Here is a 22,856-nt window from a genome sequence, read left to right as displayed (position 1 = left end):
GAACCTGCGAGGATTTACCGCCCCACCAGCCAGGGCAAGGGACCGGACAGTTAAACATTTCAGCTCTTTGCTTATTCTCACAAAAGTGCTACCCTTTATAACTATAAAAAGTTATAGTCTATTTTGTAAATTGAAATATAATTAATATATAGTGAGTTTTAGGTGTACATTGATTAAACAATTGTGTATATTACCCAGTGCTCATTATGATAAGGATACTTTTAATCTGCTTTACCTATTTTACTCATCCCCCCCACCTGCCTCCCCTCTGGCAACTACTAGTTTGTTCTGTATATTTGAGAATTTGTTTGTTTGTTTGTTTTTCAGAAAATAAAAAGAATCTACTTTCTTGTACAACTCATACCAAAAAAAAAGATAATTCAATTATAAAAATGAACAGAAGACATAAATAGACCTTTTTCCAAAGGAGATATACAGATGACCAATAGACACTTAAAAGGATGTTCAACATCACTAATCATCAGAGAAATGAAAATCAAAACAACATTGAGATATCTCACACATCAGAATACTTAAAATAAAAAACAAGAAATAACAAGTGTTGGCAAGAATATGGATAAGAAGAACCCTATACAATAGGTATTTGCAAATGACATGTCTGATAAAATGTTAATATCCAAAATCTATAAAGAACTTAGCAAATTCAACATCCAAAAAACAAATAATCCAATGATGAAATGGACAGAAAACATATATAACACTTTTCCAAAGAAGACACCCAAATGGTTGACAGACACATGAAAAGATGCTCAACATAACTTATTTTCAGGGAAATACAAATCTAAACCACAATGAGATACCACCTCACACCTGTCAGAATGTCTAAAATTAATATCACAGAAAACAACAGGTACAACAGGTATTGATGAGGATGAGGAGAAAAGGAAACTTCGTGCACTATTGATGGGAATGGAAACTGGAGGTTCCTCTAAAAGTTAAAAAGAAAATTACCCTAAGATACAGCAATTACACTACTAGGTATTTATCCCAAGAATACAAAAATACATATTAAAAAGGGTACATGCACCCCAATGTTTATAGCAGCATTATCAACAATAGCCAAACTATGGACAGAACCCAAATGTCCACTGAAGAATGAATGAATAAAAAAAGATATGGTGTACATATAAAATGGAAAGTTACTCAGCCATCAAAAAGAATGAGATATTACCATTTGCAAAGACATGGGTGGAGCTAGAGTGTATTATGCTAAGTGAAGTAACTTACTCAGAGAAAGACAATACTGTATGATTTCACTCATATGTGGAACTTAAGAAATAAAACAGATGAACATATGGGAAGGGGGAAAACAGTGAAGGAAACAAACCATGAGAGATTCTTAAAGAAAGAGAACAAGGTGAGGGTTGATGGAGGGAAGGAGGTGGGTGATGGGCTAGATGGGTGATGGTTACTAAGGAGGGCACTTGTTATGATGAGCAGTGAGTGTTGTATGTAAGTGATGAATCACTTAATTCTACTCCTGAACCCAATATTGCACTGTATGTTAACTAACAAAAATTTAAGTAAAAATTTGAAAAGGAAAGGAAATTTAAAAAAAGGAACCCTCCTGCACTGTCAGTGGGAAATGGGAATGCTAACTGGAACAGCCATTGTGGAGAATGGTATGGAGGTTCCTCAAACAACTTAAACAGAATTAGCGTTTGATCCAGTAATTCCACTACCGGGAATTTACCCAAAGAAAAAATGAAAGCACTAACTTGAAAAGATATATGCAACCCTACATTTATTGCATCTTTTTTTTTCCTTTCTTTTTATTTTTTACTAAAACCGTGATATGGAAGCAACCCATGTGTTCATCCACAGATGGATGGATAAAGGTGTGATGTGCCATTATATACCTAATAATGGAATCTTACTCAGCATAAAAAGGAATGAGTTCTTGGCATTTGCAACAACATGAGTAGATTATAGAGGCTGTGATTCTAAGTGAAATAAGTCAGAGAAAGTAAAATGCTGTATGATTTTACTCATATGTGAAATTTGAGAATCAAAACAAATGAACAAAGAGAAAAGTGGAGAAAACAGGCTATTAAAAGTACATGTTAAACACTACAACATTATTTAGAACTAAATATTTTGTTTCTGCATTCTTTTCTTCATTTTCAGTACTGGTTTCTGACAAATAGATAACTTCTTCATATAATTTTATAAGAAATTCTCTGTAGGGAAAAAAAGCAATGTATTTTAATAAAGTTATTTAAAGTTTTAAAGTCTAAATATAAAAACTCCTAAATAGTCACACTCTTTCATGTCTCAAATTGGATAAAATTTAATATTTCTGGCAATTCTATGTGTTTCAGACTGAGAAAATTAATGTTCCATAAACAAGTACTCTAAATACAATATTTAGGTCACTAGACAATGTTCCACTTCCTAGAAAACCACCTAATATTATCCTATTTCTAATTTTTTAATCTATGTAGAACTCATAAAATTTCTCTCTATATACTACATTCATAAATAAACATAAACTAATGGGAAGAACAAATTTACATTTTATTAATTTATAATTGTCAAGTCTCTTACAAATGAGAAGTGACATCTATTTGCATTTGTCTTGGAGTTCTGGTTTTGACTGTCAGCAAATATTGACTTGTGGCATTGTAAATTTTTTGTCAAATGTCATCAAACTGTACACTATTAAAATCAATGTTTAAATATTTACATAATAAAGCATCAATAACAACAATTTGTTTGAGATTATGCAGTGTCTTTTTGAATAATTCACCGCAATTTCATACTGAGATAAAAAAGGAAAAGACCAGCAGCTAATCTTTCTTGAATAACTTGTAATTCAGACCCATCTGTGTTAGGTTCAAATAAATATTTACATGTTTTCATGTTTGAGCATTTTGATGAATAACTGAGACTTTTTTTTTTACCCAAAAAGCTACTAAGGACCCTAAATCATCACTTTTCTTTTTTCCCATTTATAACCTTTGTCTACTTTTTTTCTTTACATTTTTTTCACTTTTAGTTTGGACATTAATTCCTTTATGAATTATTTTAACAGTTCAACTATTTTTTAACATTTTCTGTATTTGTGGCACAGTCCTAGACATTATCAAGGAATAAAATTTGGTAGAGATCTTAACATCTTATACAGACAATGAGTCATATATAAGACTGGTCAACCCCTTCCTAGGAATATTACCTTTTCTGCTACTTCAACCTCTGAACAATCTCAAGAAGTCATGATTAAACTACTTGGTTCACAGACTTGGTCCCTGGCCAGTGATTTCTCATCACTACTGATTGCATTACCTAACTTCTGCCTCTTTTTTCCTTTATCATTGAGGCTTGAAATTCAGGAGTTTGCTTTTTGTTTTTTCCTCCCCTTTAAGAGTAGGGATAAGTAGGGGCATGTGAGTGGCTCAGTTGATTAGGTGTCTGACTCTTGGTTTTGGATGAGGTCATGATCTCACAGTTTTGTGGGTTAGAGCCTGATGTTAGGCTCTATGCTGCCCCTGCAGAGCCTGCTTGTGATTGTCTCTCTCTCTGCCCCTCCCCCACTCATGCTGTCTCTATTTCTCTCAAAGTAAATAAATAAACTTTAAAAATTGTAGGGATAGGTAAAATGGAAGAAACTAAATTTTAGATTTTACAAATTTAAAAATAAAAGTGATAATGAATGTCTCTGGCCTAACCTCTATTTTAAGTAGCATAATCATATAATAAAGACACACAAGTGCACCCTAATAGCATCAAATCAAATAATAGAGACTGAAGTAAAAGGCAAAATAGAAGAACCCATTGAGCTTTGCCCCAATAATATTCACAAAAATTCTGATATGGGTAAACTTAAACAATAATCCCAATAGTTATGACTAGCTTAAATGAGTTCAAAATTTGCCACAAAACAAGACTAGCAAGGCATGTACATAAATAATGACAAAATGAAGAAAATGTAAAAATGCCATCAAAGAAGGAGGCATATTCTACTTAGGATGTCAGGTAATAATCCTAGAGGAGATAGGTAGCTGGCCTATGATTTGATGGAGAGATAGCACAGAGAATTTTCCTGAAATCATCTCCTCACTCCAATCAGAAAGAAGAGTCAAGAGGCCAGCTAGATCTAAGTTCGTTTGATAGGTCACTTGGGTGGGGCATTGATGGAAAAGTATGTGGGGCCAGCTTTCAAAAAGAAACTAAAAAAGACTTTAAAGATCTTAGCCTTGGGGCACCTGGGTGGCTTAATCAGTTAAGCATCAGACTTCAATCGTGTTTTCATGGTTCTTGAGTTCAAGCGCCACACCAAGCTCTGTGCTGACAGCTGGGAGCCTGGAGCTGTCTTTGCATTCTGTGTCTTCCTTTCTTGCAGTCCTTCCCCCATCCATGCTCTGTCTCTGTCTCTCAAAAATAAATGTTAAAAAATTTTTTTTGAGATTTTAGTCTTTTCCTGGAAATGCATTAAAAAATTCGGAATTCTGAATCAAGATGTAAGATTATCAAAATGTTTCATAGTTGCTAATGCAGTTAATATTTCTCCTGCTGATACTCAAATGTTTCATTCACTCTATATTTTACAATTTAATTTCTTGAGAAGACAATCTGAGTGACTCAACTCATATTTTATGTCAAGCTGTGATATGTTACTTTGGCTCACCTGAATTCAATCAGCAGTGGCAACAGGAAGATGGTAGCTTGAAGTGCCCCTTCAACAAGGACTGACAATTTGGCAGTTTCAAGTTGGAGGAATTATGGGCTATGCCAGAAAATTATTCACATATCCAATCAAAAAACAAGAGACAATGTTAGATGCTATACATTAATGTGAGAGCTTCATAGTTGATTTCTGCTAGAGAAGGTTCTAGGAAAGACCTACACAAATATTAGAACAAAATAGACTTTGCTTGATGCTGGAGTTCATTCTATTTTTTGTATAAAGTTCTGGTTAAAAAAAAAGAAGTAGCACACTCCACACACAATTGTTTGAAAGAGGTTAAAAAAGATAACTAGACTGAGTTGTTCCAACTGGAAGCTACTCTCTATTTTGATGCCCTTTTGGGAGAACCAGTGAAAAGCACCATTTAGAGACTGATTGCCAGACAGAAAGCACAAGGGTTACACAACTTAGAATAACTTGTAAAATACAAAATATTGCCTTACTTACTGTGCCATAATATTTATCTAAGTAGTACCAGAGACCACAAATGAGTCATGATACTCTGCATTATCTTTCTCTCTTGAGCCCTTAGCTAACTACATTTTCCAGCTTCCTTTCCAATTAGTTGTGGTGATCATGTAATCAAATTTTAGCCAATGGAATATGATTTCCAAGCTCTGATTTCCACACATCTAGGCTATCCTACCCCCAAATTTGCTTCTCCGTGCTTTTCTCATTTTTCTCGATCTTCCCAAGATCCTTGCTTCACTTTACCAAAAATGAAGAATGCAGAAAAAGAAGATTAAATTGGTAGGTTTAATTAATCTAGCCTAAGTAGTGAGTTACTTGACCAAAAAAGTCTATGATAAGCAACTATGAACATCTATGGAAGATGCATAGTGAATCAACAAAACTAAGTTGCCTACTCATGTTAGGTATAATGAAATACAACTATCTCCTCAATAACATATTTAAATACCTAGATTTCTTAAATATAGGGGTACAAGAAATTGTGTTTTATATTCAAACAAAATAGTTTAGATTTTAAATGTTAGTAATAATTTCAGTTGTCATTTTAGTTGTGCAAGAAGTCATTAACTTAATAAGAAATTTCAACAGAAAACATAGCTCTTTTAACGCAGCAGTCTCCCAATAAACCTAATTCACTAAAAATTAGCTGCTGTAATTTATAAGAGCACTTATCAAGATGAATCACTTCTCAATGTAATTATCCTCATTTATTGAAAGTTATGGCAATAATGTGAAGGAAACTTTTTTTTAACTGAAGGAAATATGTTGAAAAGCATTAGATCCTCATCATAACCATGAATAGACAAATACATTCATTGCTGTATTCAATCATTTTAATGATCTAACATTTGATGTTTTTCTAATTTATTTCAATTATCTACATTGTTACATATATTTTACTTTTGATTCTATGCACATCTATATTGATTGAAATATTTTATGTATTTTAAAAGTTCTATTCCAAATGCTAGTGTATTATGTTATATGCTTTTATTTTAAAATCTTAATTGTTGGGTAAGAGCAAGATGCATATATCTTATATATACCTATATATATATTAACACATGTTTAGATTTAGATACAAATGTATGATGGTATTACATGTTAAATATTTGGCACATTTAAACAGATGTATTTAAATACCAAGACCTTAAATTTTATCTTAACATTTCTTTAAATTGAAAGTGCATAGTCAGACCTTACATCTCCACTATATATGGTGACCAATGCATCCACCTGAGCTAGCTCTAACCTGAATCCTGCTTTCATCTCTTCTCTCTTGCAGCATTCTTTGGTATAACCATACTGGTCTCTTAGTTTCTTGAGTTCATAGAACTTGGTTTGGCCTTTAGACTCTTAATGCAGGTAATTTCTCCCCCTTGGATATACTTTATGCAAATTTCATATGCCTAATCTTTCTTATCATTTAAGTCTCTCCATGTAAAATACAGACCACTAACATATCACCATCTGTCCCATTTTCTATATATATTTGTATTTCATAGTGCATATTATAGTCCTTAATTATTTTATGAACATTTAACTTATGATGCATATATGTTTATTGCCTAATTTGTTCACTACCTATCATTAGTACTGTGGAGTTTCAATATAATTAAAGCCCTCACGGTGTTTTCATTTTGTTCGGATGGATGTTCAGGGGTAGAATGGCTAGATCATACGGTAGTTCTGTTCTTGATGTTTTGAGGGGCCTCTATGCTGTTTTTAATACTGGTTGTATTGGTTTACATTGCTGTCAGCAGGACCCAGGTGCTTCCTTTTCTCCACATCCTTGCCAAACTTTGTTGTCTTTTCAATGCTTGTCATTCTTGCAGGTGTGTGGTGACGTGTTGTTGTGTTTTTGGTTTGGATTTCCCTAATCATTGGTGATTTTGAACATCCTTCCACGTGGCTTTTGGCTATCTGTATGGCTTCTAAGTATCCATTGATGGGCAAATATATGTAAAACCAACATTTAAAAAGATAAAAAAAAAACCAAAGAGACCAAACAAAAACCAAGTTCATGGAGACAGAAATCAGTTGATGTTTGCTGGTGGGAAGGGGAGTGGGGATAGTCAAGATAAGTAAAGAGGTTCAAAGGATACAAACTTCTAGTTATAAAATAAATAACTCATGGGGAAGTAATGCATAGACACATGGTGACTATAGTTAATAACACTGTATTACATATTATAAAGCTGCTAAGAAATTAAATCTGAAAAGTTCTCATAAGAAAAGTGTTGTAACTGTATGACAGATGGTAACTAGACTGACAGTTATCATTTGCTGTAAAAACAAATATAGAACCATTATGTTTTATACTTAAAATAATAAAATGTTATATATCAATACCTCAATATATTTTTTTAATTTGTTTAATGTTTCTTTGCTTTTGAGAGAGACAGACAGACAGAAGCATAAGTGGGGGAGGGACAGAGAGAGAGGGAGGCACAGAATCTGAAGCAGGCTCCAGGCTCCATGCTATCAGCACAGAGCCTGATGCAGGCCTCGAGCCCATAGACTGTTAAGAGCATGACCTGAGCCGAAGCCAGATGCTTGATCAACTGAGCCACCCAGGTGCCCCTATATAATTTTTTAATTTAAAAAAATGTGTTCACACACTATATTTTGACATGGTGCTTAAGAGATAACATAGACCAAAAACTTAGAGTAAATGTATAGGCCAGCTGGCTGGCTCAGGTGGTAAGGCCTCTGACTTTGGCTCAGGTTATGATCTCCGGGTTCATGAGTTTGAGCCCCACATTGGGATCTGTGCTAACAGCTCAGAGCCTTGAATCTGCTTTGGATTCTGTGTCTCCCTCTGTCTCTGCCCCTCCCCCACCTGAACTCTGTCTCTCAAAAATAAACAAACATTAAAAAAAATCTTTAAAGGAGTAAATGTATAATATTGATTTAGTATAAAAAGGTTAGAGGCATTTGTATATTTTTATTTATATACCATAAAATATTACTGATTGTTCTATATAAATTAATGAGCAGTTAACTGTAACATTGAGTGTAGACACTCAATGGATAGGAATTAGCTTTAGAAGAAAATATATAAGAATATATATTTTTTAAGATTTTGATTTTTAAAGCATGTTAATGTATCTATGTTCAGAAAATGAATAAATGAAATGAATTTTTAAAATTTATATATTTGCTTGTTTGTGAAAGAGGAGAGAGAGGTAGAGAGAATAAAACAACAGCAAACAATAAAAGGAAAATAAAAGAGTGGCAAGAAAATATTTGAGGCTTCTTTAGGGAACATGGAACAGGAGCCCAGCTTCTGAAGTCAGACTGCCAAGTCACAACTCTTGTCCAGCAATTACTGCCTATCAGACAGTAAGCATGTGACACATTCTTTTTTAGCTTAGTGTCTTAATTGGTATCATTAACACTTCCTTATAGTAGATTTAAAAGTATAGTGAATATCAATGAATGTTCTCATTATTCAAAATTCTTCACTTTATCAAGAACATCCTGAAATACGAAATAAATTATTATTAAATATTTTCATATTTTTCCATTAAATGTTTATTGAATCAACTAGAATTTGTGAAGTTGAAGTGTATCTAAAGGGGGCCCAAAATAAATCATTTTTTGTTGATTATTAATCTTCTAATATAACTAAATCTTACTTGTGAATTAAATATGGCACAAAAATAACTTTATAAACATTTGACATATAAATACTTATGTTAAGTAAAGACATAATGCCATACTCTATATCAAACATGATTTCATCTATAAAAAATACAAAAAAAGTAAGTAGAAAATAAACTAGCATTTTAAGAGTGATCACTTCACAGTAGTAGAAATTTGGAAGATTTTATAATTTTCTGTAGGACTTATAATTTTTCAAATGTATTTCTTTGGGTATATTTTATTATCAATTTTAGAATAAAGCTATATAAAATGAAAAATAGTGTCTAAATATTTTATATTATTGATGTTATAGTTGATTTTATGCAATTTAATCAGACTATTTTGGATTAACTATCACAATTAACTTTATCCTGAAACATGTATTTAACATAATAATCTACGAAATCCAATTTTAAATAGTTATGTAAAGGAAGACCCATCTTAGAAACTCATAGCAACAAACCCACCTGGAATTTCCATACCACCCTTTGCTAGCTTTGTGACTTTAAGGAAATCACATATTTTTATCATTGAAGATCATCAGCATTTACTTAGCATGCTAATAGTGACTAGTCATTGTAATGTTAAGTACTAGATTCCTGGGAATATATAACCTGTGAAAATTTTTATTTTCAATTACTTAAGGAATTGGTGAAACCTTTAGAGGGAAAATTCAGGCTTCACTTTTAGACATTGTAACTATGAGATACCTATTAGGCACCCAAAAGCCAAAGTTGAATAAGAAGCTGAGTGTAGGAATCTACACTGAATGTGGAATCTATACTGATGACTATCTGTCCATGGACAGGTCAGTGGTAAAGAGGCAAATTTGGAAGTCTCTAGCGTATCAATAGAATTAACACTCTGGAGATAGAGAAAATCTCTCAGGGAGGGGTTATAAATAGGAAAATGGAGCTTAGGATGAAGTCTTCAGATATTCAAACATCTAGAAGTTGAGTAAGTGAATAGCTTGCAAAGAAGAAAAAAGTGAGTGACTAGTGAAGTGAGAGGAAAGAGAAAGAGTTAAGGGAACTGTTAGGAGAATTATTATTTTTTATTGAGAGAGAGAGAGAGAGAGAGAGAGAGAGAGGGGAAGGCTCCACAATCAGTACATGGGGCTGAACCTGACACAGAGCCTGACATGGGGCTTGATTTCACCACCATTTTATGACCTGAGCTGAAATCAAGAGTTGGTCATTTAACAGAATGAGTCACCCAGGCACCCATTTATGAGGATTATTGTGAGAAGATAATAAAATGATGAATGTGAGGGTACTGTATAAATATTTATATTGTCTTTATTAAATAAGGAAGAGCCATGTTGTCAGAAAAGTTTTTCAGATAATGGTCCCAATAACCTAAATCTAGCCAAATCCAGTCAAATGATATTTGCCAGTGAGAAACACAATCATAAGAAGAATACAAATCACTATAAAAAATAGATACAAGATAGAAAAAATGTACCTTAGCATAACATCCTGAGCAAATATTGTGGAGTGACTAAGAAAAGTAAAGTAAGCTGTGCAAGATGTCAGGAAACTAATTAGGGCCAAGATACTCAAACACAGTTACAGCCAATGCCATAATGTACTACCAATCTCCCTGTGAAACTCAACACAAGTAATAAAATCTCTCTGGGTCTCCATTTACTCATACGTGAAATGGGAATACTTATAGTACCTACCTTCTAGTGTTCTCAGTAGGAGTAATTAAAGCAATATTCACAAAGTGCTTATCACAATCCCCAGCACAGTAAATATGTAGTAATCAAAATGACTGCTACCTTTTCAGTCAATTAAGATTCAAATCAGGTCTCTGATGCCTGACCTTTGGTACTTTGTTATAGAAGGACTTAACGTATTAGTTGAATTACAAAACCTTAAAGACTATATTTGACCCTGAAGTATATATAAAAATCTGAAGAAATGATGAGTTGCTTTAAATTCAAATTTCACTTTTTTTAATAACTATAAAATTTTGCACTGTAATTTTGAATATTACTGTGACACACACAGACACAGAAATACTTTATTTTTATCTTCCCCTACATGTCTTCATAGAAAATTTTATTCCCTATACGTACATGCCAATAACATGAGCATAAAAGACCATTGAAGCTTCTCTGTATATATTATTTCCCAATAAAGGACAGTACCCCAATATACAATAAATAGTATAGGTTTGGTAGTAGAACTGGCCTCATGTCTAGCACTGTAAAAATAATACTTATGAATATTGTTATTAAGCAAAAATAAACTTTTTGATTCATGTCATGGGAGAATTGTCAAACTGTCTTTCATACAATAAAAAGAACATTAGCCTTTCCAACAGCACATTGCAATATTCTCTCTAAAAGCATTATTTCAAACTTTCAAAGATGACATCAATTTTAAAGATAATCTAGAATCCATTGTACCAAGTTTATATAGATCTAAGCCATATCACAATCAAGCATTTTGACTACAGTGTTGAGATTATATTACTTTTTAAGCGATATACTAACTGTGATCCTGAAATTGAGTGAAATTAAATTTTAAATAGTATATACCAAATATTCTCAATTACTGAGTTTACTAAAAAAGGGAGAATGTGGTATTCATTTTAATTAAGAAATTTACCATAAATTGTCAAAACAACATGCCTAGTATAAATAAGGTCTTTGTAAATGTGTACACCATTTCCACAGCAATTTTGGGGCACCCATTACATAGGAACAGACTTTTGAAAATGAATAACAAAAACAAACACAGCTGTTAAAGACAAGTCACTTTATCTCTCTAGTTACTATCAGTAGAGTTTAAAACTTACTTGGTAAAAACAAGGCATTAAAAATGATTCTAATTAGAGAAGTTGTGCCCTATGTTAAAATAAATATGCCTTATGCTATGTGTTTCTTAACACAGATTTCAAAAGGTGTGAGAAAACTTGGATTATAGTGAAGACTTCTGAGCATAGCAGAGAAAATTAAAAGCTATACATCTTGCTTCCTGTTTCGCAGAACCAGAGGGAATGATTTTAATGATTTAACTTTACCTGAAATACACAATATACTGTGTACACAATTTCATAAAACAAAACCTCCAAACTTTAATTCCCTAGACTAAAGCAGATTTACTATGCTAACTTAAGCATGGGATATAGACAGTTTCCATACATCATTTAGAAATGGCAAAATATTTCCAAGAGAATGAATGCAATCTACTGTTTTATCAGTAATATGCTGGATGACAAATAGAACAATGATATTGTATCAAAATATATTTTTAAAAAATTTCTCCTAACATTGGAGAATAAATCAAGGCTATGGAGCCAAATCACCATAAACTCCTAATCCTGCTTCATTCATTACCTTCTTTAATGAGCTGATTAAAGGGTAAAAAAAATAAAACCATTTTCCTCCTTGCCTAACATTGCATATGTCTGGGTCTGAAACTTTATGATAAGTTTGGCATCGAGCACATTATACCACTTTAATATATAACAAACAATAACAAACAAAAAGTAATGATGCCAGGAACTTCTGACAAGTTCTATTTGATTTGCTTCCCTGCCTTCTGAAAAAGACATTCAGTTCTTTTAGCACCATAAGACAGTAAAATACAATCTGTTTTAGATAAATTATAAAATAAGAACATCCCTGTGCCAATGTAAGGAGGCAGATCTGAATCAAACTGACTCCATGACAGGCTTCCAAGTTCCCCTCTGTTCTTGGAGGCCTACCTGTCGGTTTTTCAGAATCATTAGACAATGAAAGGACACACATTGCCCAAGGCAGGAGGGACCACCCTTGTAACACCCTTAACATTCCTAAGGGCAGGCCTATAAATAGAAGCTATAGGTAATCACTTATTGCTTAAGGCTAGTTACACCCTACGTGAGGGTCCTGGGTCCTGGGTCCACTCTGTAATTGGTTAACACTCTAAATGTTGTGATTGGGTCCCACCAAAAGTAACAAACACTCAGGACAATGTGAATGGTTAAAGTTACTGCCAATGATGTTAAGCAATAATGATTGGACCCCTGTACCTGAGTCACAATTTCCTGTAACTCCCCCTTCCCAAAACTCATAAAAGCTCTATCCTGCCTTTGTTCCGGGCTCTCTGCATGGATTCACTGCGCTGGTAAAGTCTGTGAGCCCGAGTTTAGGCCCTGCTTAGGCCCGTAATAATAAAGCCCTTTGCTTTTGCATGCGTGACTCGGTCTCCCTGGCAGTCTCTTGTTTTTGGGGACACTACTAAAATCTGGGCATAACACCATCAAGCATAGGGGGATAATAGGCAATATTAAAGTTTTGACCCCCTCCCTCCTTTTAAATATTTCAAGAAAACACCTATTCCATAAATCACATTTTTTTTTAGTATCTATCAAATTGCCTGGGTAGATTCAGTTCACTTCATATTATTTGCTAAAATCTTAAGAATTATACAAGATGGAATAATCTCTTCTCAGTGTCTTGAATATTATTATATCATTCTACTTAATAATGAAAGTCATTAAAGGTCAAACATTAGACTTGATGACTTTAGCAAAACTTTAATTAAAGGTATTAATTAAATAAATACCTATCAGACATGATTAGAAATTAATGAAGGGAACTTTCCACATTTTAAAACAAAATAAAAAATAAATATCTTTAATATTAACCATATCATCATGGATGTGAACACAATTACATTAAACAATATGATCATAATGGTAATGGTATCTGAAAGTCAAAGTTTAACATGAACAAACACACACAGCACACACTTGATATTTTACCAAAAGAAAAAATAACTAAATCATACTCATTGACTTTCCTCTGTACATTTTGAGTCAGCCAGTCATTAATAAGATTACTTATATTTTCAACATCTTTCTTAAGCCTCCTCTTTACCTATGTGTTTTAAATGATGTTTCCCCACACAGATTATGATTTCCCTGTTGCATTCTCAAGTGGTCATGTTTCCTCTACAATACTCTTCAGTGCTCACTGTGCTGAAGATTAAGGCAAATTTCCTCTTTGCTCCTCTTTGTTTGCTTCCAGAACTTTAGCCTCCTATCCTTTTTAAAAAGTCCCAGCTTTGAATGAGGGTCAAGCCATCAATATACACCGCCTACTAAACTTCCTTTTGGTAGTCATTTATAGCACTGGAGTCATTACCCTCATTCTTTGGATATTCAACATCTAGTTACTGCCTCCTGCTTCCCAGGGGAATCTGGAAATTCTTTGTGATATGACTTTCAAGGTAGCGATTGTTCCAATATCCTTGCCCTGTAGCCCGATAACTTCCTTTACTCTGATGATCTAGCTAGCTACCTACCATACTTCAGACACATCTATATTATCATGTCATTACCCAAACCTCATTCACTTTCTCATAGCAATTTTACAGATGCCATTCTCCAACTTCCACCTTTTATTTTCTGACTCCCCCATTCTAGTACCAGATTCCAGCAAAGATATTTAATCTATTGATGCTAGCAACTTTTTACTCTCCCTCTACCTCTCTTGTTCTAATTTCGTCCACACACAATTCAGGTAATATGGCTTTTTGTACAAATTCTTCCTTGTATACATTCTCAATATATTCCTCCCTTTTCCTCTCTACTGAGCTCCATTTCTGATGAAACCCTCGAGCCACTTAGTCTTTTCTATATTTGTGCAGCTGATAGTATCTAGAGACAAGCTAGAGAGACCCCACACCTATATTCATCTTTTAATATATATCTCTTGATTTTGTCCTCCAAATTTGCTCCTTCTGCTTATTTTTTTTTCCATGAGGGAAATAAATGGCACATGTAGTTTTGAGTTTCTCAGACTAAAATCCTGTGGGCACACTCTACTTCCTTCTTTCTCTTATATCCCATACCATCTATCCAGATGTATACTAAATTTTAGCACCTCCATCGTCACTTGGACCCAGCCACAATCCACTCTCACTTGTATTGCAGTAGTCTTTTATCACGCTCTGTCCCCCTACAGTCTATTTTCCATGCTGCAGCCAGATTGATCCCTTAAAATCCATACAAGAACATGGTTTTGTGCTTAAATATTCCAATGTTTGAATCTCACTCAGACGGAAAGTCCTTTAAGTGAGACTTAAGACTCTACATGACCTGATCCTCCCCATTTACCCACACCCTGGTCCTGGTCACTGCTCCCTAATTGTCTGTCTTAGCACCCTATCTAACCTTGCCACTCAGAGTGCTTTCCTCTGACTAGAGGCATTGGCATCACTGGGGAGCTTGTTATGATGTTCACATTAAGACCCCAGGGCACATCCATTAAAAAAGAATCAGCATTTAAAAAAGAACACCAGCTAATTTATATGCACATTAAAGTTTGAAAAGCACAGATGTATCACTTGTGTAAGGACTAATACCAGTGAAAAGTAAGGGCTTAATCCCTTATTGAAAATAAGGGAAAATATTTCCTTCTGCTCACTATTTGTTGGAACATTTACCTTAGAGAACTTGAAAATGTTGATACTTTCTCTTTCTCTTTAACATGCATATAAATCATTTTAGAAACTGAAGAAGACTTTTGTCAGCTATATGACCTAGGAATGTTTTTCTCTTGGACCTGGGAGCTATCTCTTTGAAATATAAATATCAAGGAATACAGTCCTCTTAACTCCCAGTTTCTATGGGAGAAAAGAAACCTAACTTCAATGAGCACCTTGTTCCAAGTTGCAAAACTACCTACTGTCATAAAGGTAGAAGTTTGATTTCCCCTTGGATAAGACCAATAAGCTAACACAGATGGCTATCAGCATTACTAGTAAGAAGGGACTATGGATAGCAAAAGGTTCTGTCAAGTCCTCTTACATGAGGTCTTGTTATTGTTTATCTTGAAAACTTGTTATATATTGAGTTGTATTTATTGGCTATAAGTAGTGGTGTTCCTTTCTACCTTTGCAATCTCTATCCATGATGCAAAATCACATTCTATTCTAAGCTTATTCAATAATAGTAAGTGTTTTATTTCTCTACTTCTTTTGTGGAGATACTTCCTGGGTTGGGAGGAGATTTTGCTTTGAGTTGTATTTTCTTAACATTTGCAAGTCCCTAACTTGGAAGCGTAGGGGGATTCACCCATTAATCTGCAAATATCTGAAACATTCTTTGGTCACACTAGTCTGAGACACATTAGCATCCTTTAAATTCCTTAAACATTTGACATGTTTTAAACTGCTGTTTTCTCTGCATGCAAACTCATCCCCAAGAGGAGTCTCATTTAACTAAAAAAAAGTCAGCTTATCAAAGATTTGTTTTTCACTGTTCTATTTAAAAAACACCCCTCTCCATTCCCTTTGTTGCTAAATTTTCTCTGCTCCTAAATATCTAAAATTTTTAATGTTTTTTATTTTTGAGTGAGAGAGAGAGAGAGACAGAATGTGAGTGGGGGAGGGTCAGAGAGAAAGGGAGACACAGAATCTGAAGCAGGCATTAGGCTCTGAGCTGTCAGCACAAAGCCTGACGTGGGGCACGAACCCACAAACTGTGAGATCATGACCTGAGCTGAAGTTGGTCGCTTAGCCAAATGAGCCACCCAGGTGCACCCTAAATATCTAAATTATAAATATATTTTGTTTTGGTTTTCAATCATCAGAATGTAAACTCTATTAAGACAGAAGTATTCTTTATTTTTCCCCCATCTCTATGTAGCACAGTACCTGGAACAGTACCCCTTTTGTATGATATGTGTGCAATAAATATTTGTAAACTAAATTACAGACTAAATTGTCGTGCCCATGAATGTATTAATAATCCTAATCAAATGCTTAAAAACATTTAGTTTTTCACTTAAAAAATAAAGCTATCAAACTAACAGGCTGTATATTATGGTGATTTTGATGACTTCTACTATTTAAATTATTACTGCAGAGTAAAATATTATAAATAAATTATATCTTTTCTTTCTTGATATCCTTTCAAATTTCTGTTCAAGATTCCTCCCATTATCTCCTCTCCTACTCCAGAATACCCACCTCTCACTGTCTTGACTGTTCTGATGACCTCGATCAAAAGGCAATTACCCACTGAGGGTAGAAAGTAATTATTCCTATCAAGTGGAGATTGAACACACCTGAATAGACAGCTGCAGTTCTTTTCAGAACAACATTATCACCACAAAATTTGACTCTGGAAATTTGTGATGCATGTAAAATCTATGACAAATTTAGATTTATTTGCAAGCTTTGTAGGACAGCTATTCTTTCCATTAAAAGCCCTATCTCTAAAAGAAGTAAATAAGGGAGTAAATTGGATTTGGAGAAAGAAGAAGTTTTATTCAAATGTCTAATTTAGACTTGCAAAGCAGAGTGCATTTAAGTTAATTTTACTGGACTAAGAAAATCTTACAGAAATTTTATCAAAATTTCTGTATTTATAAAGCTTATAAAATTCTGAAATGTGCAATGCATTATCATTCAGAAATAGGAAAATCAGTAATAAAAACGGTAAATTACTTTCACATCCCAACATTGTCATAAGTTAATATCATATAATATAATGCACATTATTTAGAAATTTAAACATACTAAAATTTTTTATATGATTTCAGTTCCATTTAGGGAGTTTCTAAGGTAGCTACTTGCAACAATGAGGGAAGATTCTTTTTCTCCTATTCCTACAACTTCCCTCAACCATCAGGATATACAGAATATAGTCTTCTCCTTCCAAGTTCCTTGGTAGCTTCTTTAAAGTGAAATTAGAGCCATGGTCATTGAATTATTGTCAAAATTATTCACTGTTAGAAATTTTGTCCTAATTAATTTATTCATTTCTATTCCTCGGGGTGGTGTCTAAATGGGGTCTCTCTCAATCGGATGAGGACCTCCAAATGTAGGGTGATGATAGGATGGAAGTTGGTGGCACAGGAGGTGAAAGAATTCCCCTGAGGCAGAACAAAGGAGATAAAAGTTTATGGAATACACCCCAAGGGAAGGGGGTGGAAGGGCAGGGCTGTCTGCAAGGAGGTAGTGGGAGGGGGGCTGTTTTTAAAGTGGGAAGATGAGGGGGCATAGTCAGGTATGGAATCTTCCTTTTCTTGGTAGCTGTGCCTAGCTGTGAGTACCCCATTGGTCAATTAGAGCCTAGGGATATTTTGAGGTGGGTTGCCTGATGGTCCTGTCTGTATTCAGCCAAGGGGTCACTGTGGGCCTTTTCTACATTTCATTGCTCAAGGCTGTTTGCCTAACGGCAGCCTCTATACTCAGTACTACATAACACTATTAAGAGATCTGATATTTTGTTCACCCTAATGTTCCCAGAGCTTGAAAGAGTGCCTAACACATAGTAGGCATGCTTTAAACGTTTATTAGGAAAAATATTTCAATGAATAATATACAGCTTAGGATCATATCCTGGCTGTAAAAGAAAGTTATTCCTATGCTGTTTTGAGTGCTCTTTCTGTTAGAAAGAATTTTTCTGATAAAAACAATCAGTTGCAATTTTGAGCCAATAAAGAAGAGAGATAAGAAAGAATGAGGAGGGATCTGAAAAAGTTTTGTCCATGCTTCTGAGAAGCTACAGTTCCATATTAGAGCAATTAAGGAGCAGTGCTTACCTTTAAATGGACAAGAAATGTCAAGAGTAGTGAGAATTGCCCAAGACTGTTTGTCCCTGTGAGAATAAAATTTAAATTTGAAATGAAAAATACTATCAAAATTTTTTTCTAATGGACGTAAAGTTCTGTCTTGCCTATGTTTTCTTATGTAACCATAAGACCTGACAATTACCAGTTAAATAGGAATTTCATTTAAGCTGATTTGCTTTAAACATATCATACATTCAACAAGGTACTTTTTCATGATTATCTTATTTAATACTCTCCACAACTCAATTATGTAACCATTATTGTGCCCCTTTTCTGACATGGATTCTGAGACTAAGAAAGGTTTGTACATTGTTCAAGTTCTGGAAGTGCCAAGATTTAAGCTCTAGATGCTTCCTCTTTCTATTATAACACTAGAGTCATTTGATGTATATGGCAGCAAACACGTGAACTGCTATAATATTACCAGTAACATTTAAATGCATTGTTTTTCACTTCCAGCCAAAATTTCTAAAATCTCATTGTTTGTATGCACACTGAAAAAAAAATTATATTTATCCAAATTGTTACACACAGTAGATATAACCTTCTGGGAATAATCTGTACATATCTATATCTATCTGTATCTATCCATATATGTTGTTGTTTGTTTTATTTACTTTTTTCCAAATACTTCTCACTGATACGAGTTTTTTTTTTTTTTCTGTGAAAAGACACTGGATGACTAGTTATCCACGACTCACTGAAGAGGGTTTTCAAACCAAACCCAAACAATAGTCAATGAAATCATAGTTTTGTACTTATAATTAAGTAGATAGTTGTACTAAATCATTTCTAAAAATCTTTCAGAAGTGGACACATTTTCCTCGCACCTTGTATTCATCCTAGTTAATCTGTTCTATTTTAATTATCTGTGTCCTTCATTAGGCTTGTGGGAATTATTGCCTTGTAGGCAGAGCCTCCGTCTTGCTCACTACCACATACTTAGTGAAGATCACTATGCTTAGTGCATAGGATTTGCTGAATATTTATTGAATTAATAAAATTAACACACATCTATGAGTTATACAGGTATAAGAATAATAAGAATAGAATTTATGTAATTGTTTAATTGTCAAGGGAAATACCACAAAAAAAAAGATCTTAAAACAAGAATTGCCAGCCCACTGACAAATTAAATTTCACCAAAACTTGCATCATTTTTTGTAGTCTCCTCTTATTCTACCTGCACTGTACAACCCAATCTACTAGAAGTAAAATATATTATTTATAAGCCAGGTATGGCGCATACCATTTATTGGCTACAGTTCATATTACTCTGCTTTAGTATTGTCCCTAATTTCATCGCTGTCAGACTCTGTATTTAAAATTTCCATCCCTAATAAGCTAACAACCAATTAGCCTTTCTGAACTCAGCATGATTTCAACATTCATTTGGAGTTAGAGGATACAAGTGGAAGTGACCACTTCACCCAGAAATTAAGAATCACAATAATTTGTATATTTTTAATAATACAAACCTTTCAACTTCTGAGAAATCAGTTGTTTTCATTACCCTTTCAACCAACAAGCAAGGGTACCCTCAGCTCTAGATCCTGAGCAAGACCACCACATAACCTAACATGGTCTTTTCACATCTCCAGAGGGTACAGTTCACACTGATTTCAGTTTGAAGAGCACCCCTGAGGCTGTGCAGGATAGCTGCTCTGACATAGAAGGTGACGGTGGCAGGGCCTCTGGTCTCTGTGTAGTGGATAAGATTTTCTTTTTAAAAAATATTTTTTAATGGTTTGTTTATTTTTGAGAGAGAGACAGAGACAGAGCACAAGTGAGGGAAGGGCAGAGAGAGAGGGAGACACAGAATCTGAAGCAGGCTCCAGGTTCTGAGCTGTCAGCACAGAACCTGATGATGGAATCAAAACCACTATCCATGAAATCATGACCTGAGCCAAAATTGGATAAGGTTTTAAGCAGATAAGATTCTCTGAGAAACAGGAGATAGGGAAGTAGAAACAACTTGGTTGTTCTTTGTTTTAATGCTTCCTTAGTGGCAGGTACTGTGTTATGTAGACACTCTGTATTCCTTACTATGTACAATCTTCAGGTTTTATGGTGGAAGAAACCAAGTTTTGGAAGGAATAACTAAATAGTCACAGATAGTTAAGTGGCAAAGCATTTGTTAACCTATGTGGTTCATCTGCCTCCCTAGTCTAAATTTTTCCATAACTTACATAGGTAATTTTGAAACAATTATTGCATGTCTTGCACTTGGATATGAATTTCTTCGGAAGGCAATAAGGAGACAGAAGAAGCTTTATTCAGGATCATAACATGATTATATAGACATCTAAAAAAATAACTGGCAAGCACAGTACAATGAGTATTTGGTATAATTTACTGAAAAAAAGAAAAACAAAACAGGGTACCTAGGCGACTCAGTTGGTCAAGTGCCTGGCTTATGGTTTTCGCTCAGGTCATGATCTCATGGTTCTATTATTTCAAGCCCTGTGACAGGCCCTGTGCTGACAGTTTGGAACCTGTTTAGGATTCTCCCTCTGTCTCTCTGTCTCTCTCTGCTCCTCTCCCATTACCATGGTCTCTCTCTCTCTCTCTCTCTCTCTCTCTCTCTCTCTCTCTCTCTCAATTAATTAATTAATTAAGTAAGTAAAAAAAAAAAAAAGAGTTTACTAAGAATACAAAGAAGCCTGAAAATTATACTAGTGCTTTAGAAAAAAAGAAACCCTAAGGAATTATTTCTAAAGGCAGGTGATGTGATTCCAAAAGTAAGTATATCAAGTTAGTCTCAATAATCCCTAATTGTTTTTCGTACAAACAGCTTCCAATAGGAAAGTAAATTTTGGCTGAAGAACAAATAATTTAATCAAATGTTGTCTATATGGGAAATGCAGGGGTGAAAGATGACAGAAAAGTAGAGTTTTCTGAATGTGTGTTTGGTAGAACTAGACATAAGTAGTGGAAGGGATGTCCCAAAGCAGAGTCCCAAGTCCTTGAAGGGGAATGGTAAAAGTATGTGCTAGAAGCAAGGACTGTGACATATAAGCTACACATTAAGAACCGGGGAACACAACATCCTGATCCTGTTTTTTCTAAGAACTTAGGGCTGACAATTCAAGAAGTATCAGTGTGGAGCTTGGGCCCTCCTCTTCCACATCTGTCCCAGGGTAACTCCTGGACATATTGTAATGTATTTGCATTGGGGTACAAGCGCTGCTTGACGGAGAAAGAATTGTGATATGCAGTAGGGTATTCTCTAATGGAGGCTGCTTTCAGGCATTTGGGGAACTCCTCCCACAGGTTGGGAGGATGAGTTTTTGACCCTGCAAGGTTTCTACTTGAACCATCATGGCAGCCTTTCTCTAACAGGCTATATCCAGATACCTAGAAAGATGCAAGAAATATCAAATCCCATAACAACCTAGGGCATGTCCACCTCCCGGAATCTGACCACTCCCCCACCTTGAGAGTGTACCTTTATTTTAATAAACTGTTTTGTGCTTTCTACTCACCTTCTGGCTATCTTTATTTGAAAGTAGATCTGCAGGTAAATGTTCTTGTGGGAAATCCAAGAACTGAGACCTCAATTCACACAACACAGACTCTCCCACAGGGTAATAGGAAAAGGTGGTTGCATCTTTCTTTAGGACTGCTAAAATGTGTCTCTTCCTCTAGAGCTGATACTAGTGCAAATTTTATAACATCCATGTAACATATAGATTTTAGAAGATTATCAGGAGAAGAGGAAAGAAATATTCAGAAAATCCTTTATAGTGCTATTTTTGTTAGCATGTGAGAAATTGAAGACATGCAAATGATCTTTTCAAAGCACAGCTGGTAAACACTTACAGTATGAATCACTCCTTTAGACACCACATATGAACTTTTAACACCACTACTCTTTCCAGATTTTTAATGGCTTGAGTCAATTTGAGATTATATTTTCTTGCCTAAGGACCTAACTAAATAAACACATAGCAGGTAAATAATCAAAATAAAACAAAACAAAACAAAACAATAAACAAATAAAACCACAAAATTACCTTTCCATACAAAGTACGATTAGCTCAACACCTTTTTAAAAGTTATTTCTAGATTCATTGTTAATGTTTTCTCTTTATTCAGGAACTAAAAACTTTATTTTGAGGATTGTGTTCATTTTGATAGGGTTCTTTGAGTGCTCTTCCCTAATAATCTGGTTGAAGTCATATAGAAATTTCAAGTGCAATCTTTGGAAAATTTAATTTTCTTTTATTAACTTCCTTTTTTCTTTTCTTTCTCTCTCTCTCTCTCTCTCTCTCTTTTTTTTTTAACAGAGATGGAGGAAGAGCAGGAGAGGAGCAGCAAGATAGATAGACAGAGAAAGAGAAAATCTAAAGCAGACTCCATACACATTGTGGAGCCGGATTCAGAGCTCAATTCCACAACTCTAGGATCATGACCTGAGCCAAAATCAAGAGTTGGACACTCAAC

At 34.4% G+C, this 22,856-nt stretch overlaps 1 protein-coding gene across 1 annotated transcript in view; it reads right to left on the bottom strand.

The window, feature by feature from the left end:
- The window catches only part of CNTN5 (contactin 5), a 1,016,132-nt gene that overhangs the window by 862,511 nt on the left and 130,765 nt on the right, over positions 1 to 22,856 (bottom strand). The window contains exon 3 of the mRNA XM_029915651.1: positions 18,381 to 18,436. The gene's annotated coding sequence lies outside the window, so the exon portion shown is untranslated. The remainder of the gene's footprint in view (positions 1 to 18,380; positions 18,437 to 22,856) is intronic.

This window comes from Suricata suricatta, chromosome 11, assembly GCF_006229205.1.
Source record: "Suricata suricatta isolate VVHF042 chromosome 11, meerkat_22Aug2017_6uvM2_HiC, whole genome shotgun sequence".
Taxonomy (NCBI): Eukaryota; Metazoa; Chordata; class Mammalia; order Carnivora; family Herpestidae; genus Suricata; species Suricata suricatta.
Note: the sequence above shows the minus strand (reverse complement) of the source record. Positions and strands in the feature narration are given on the sequence as shown.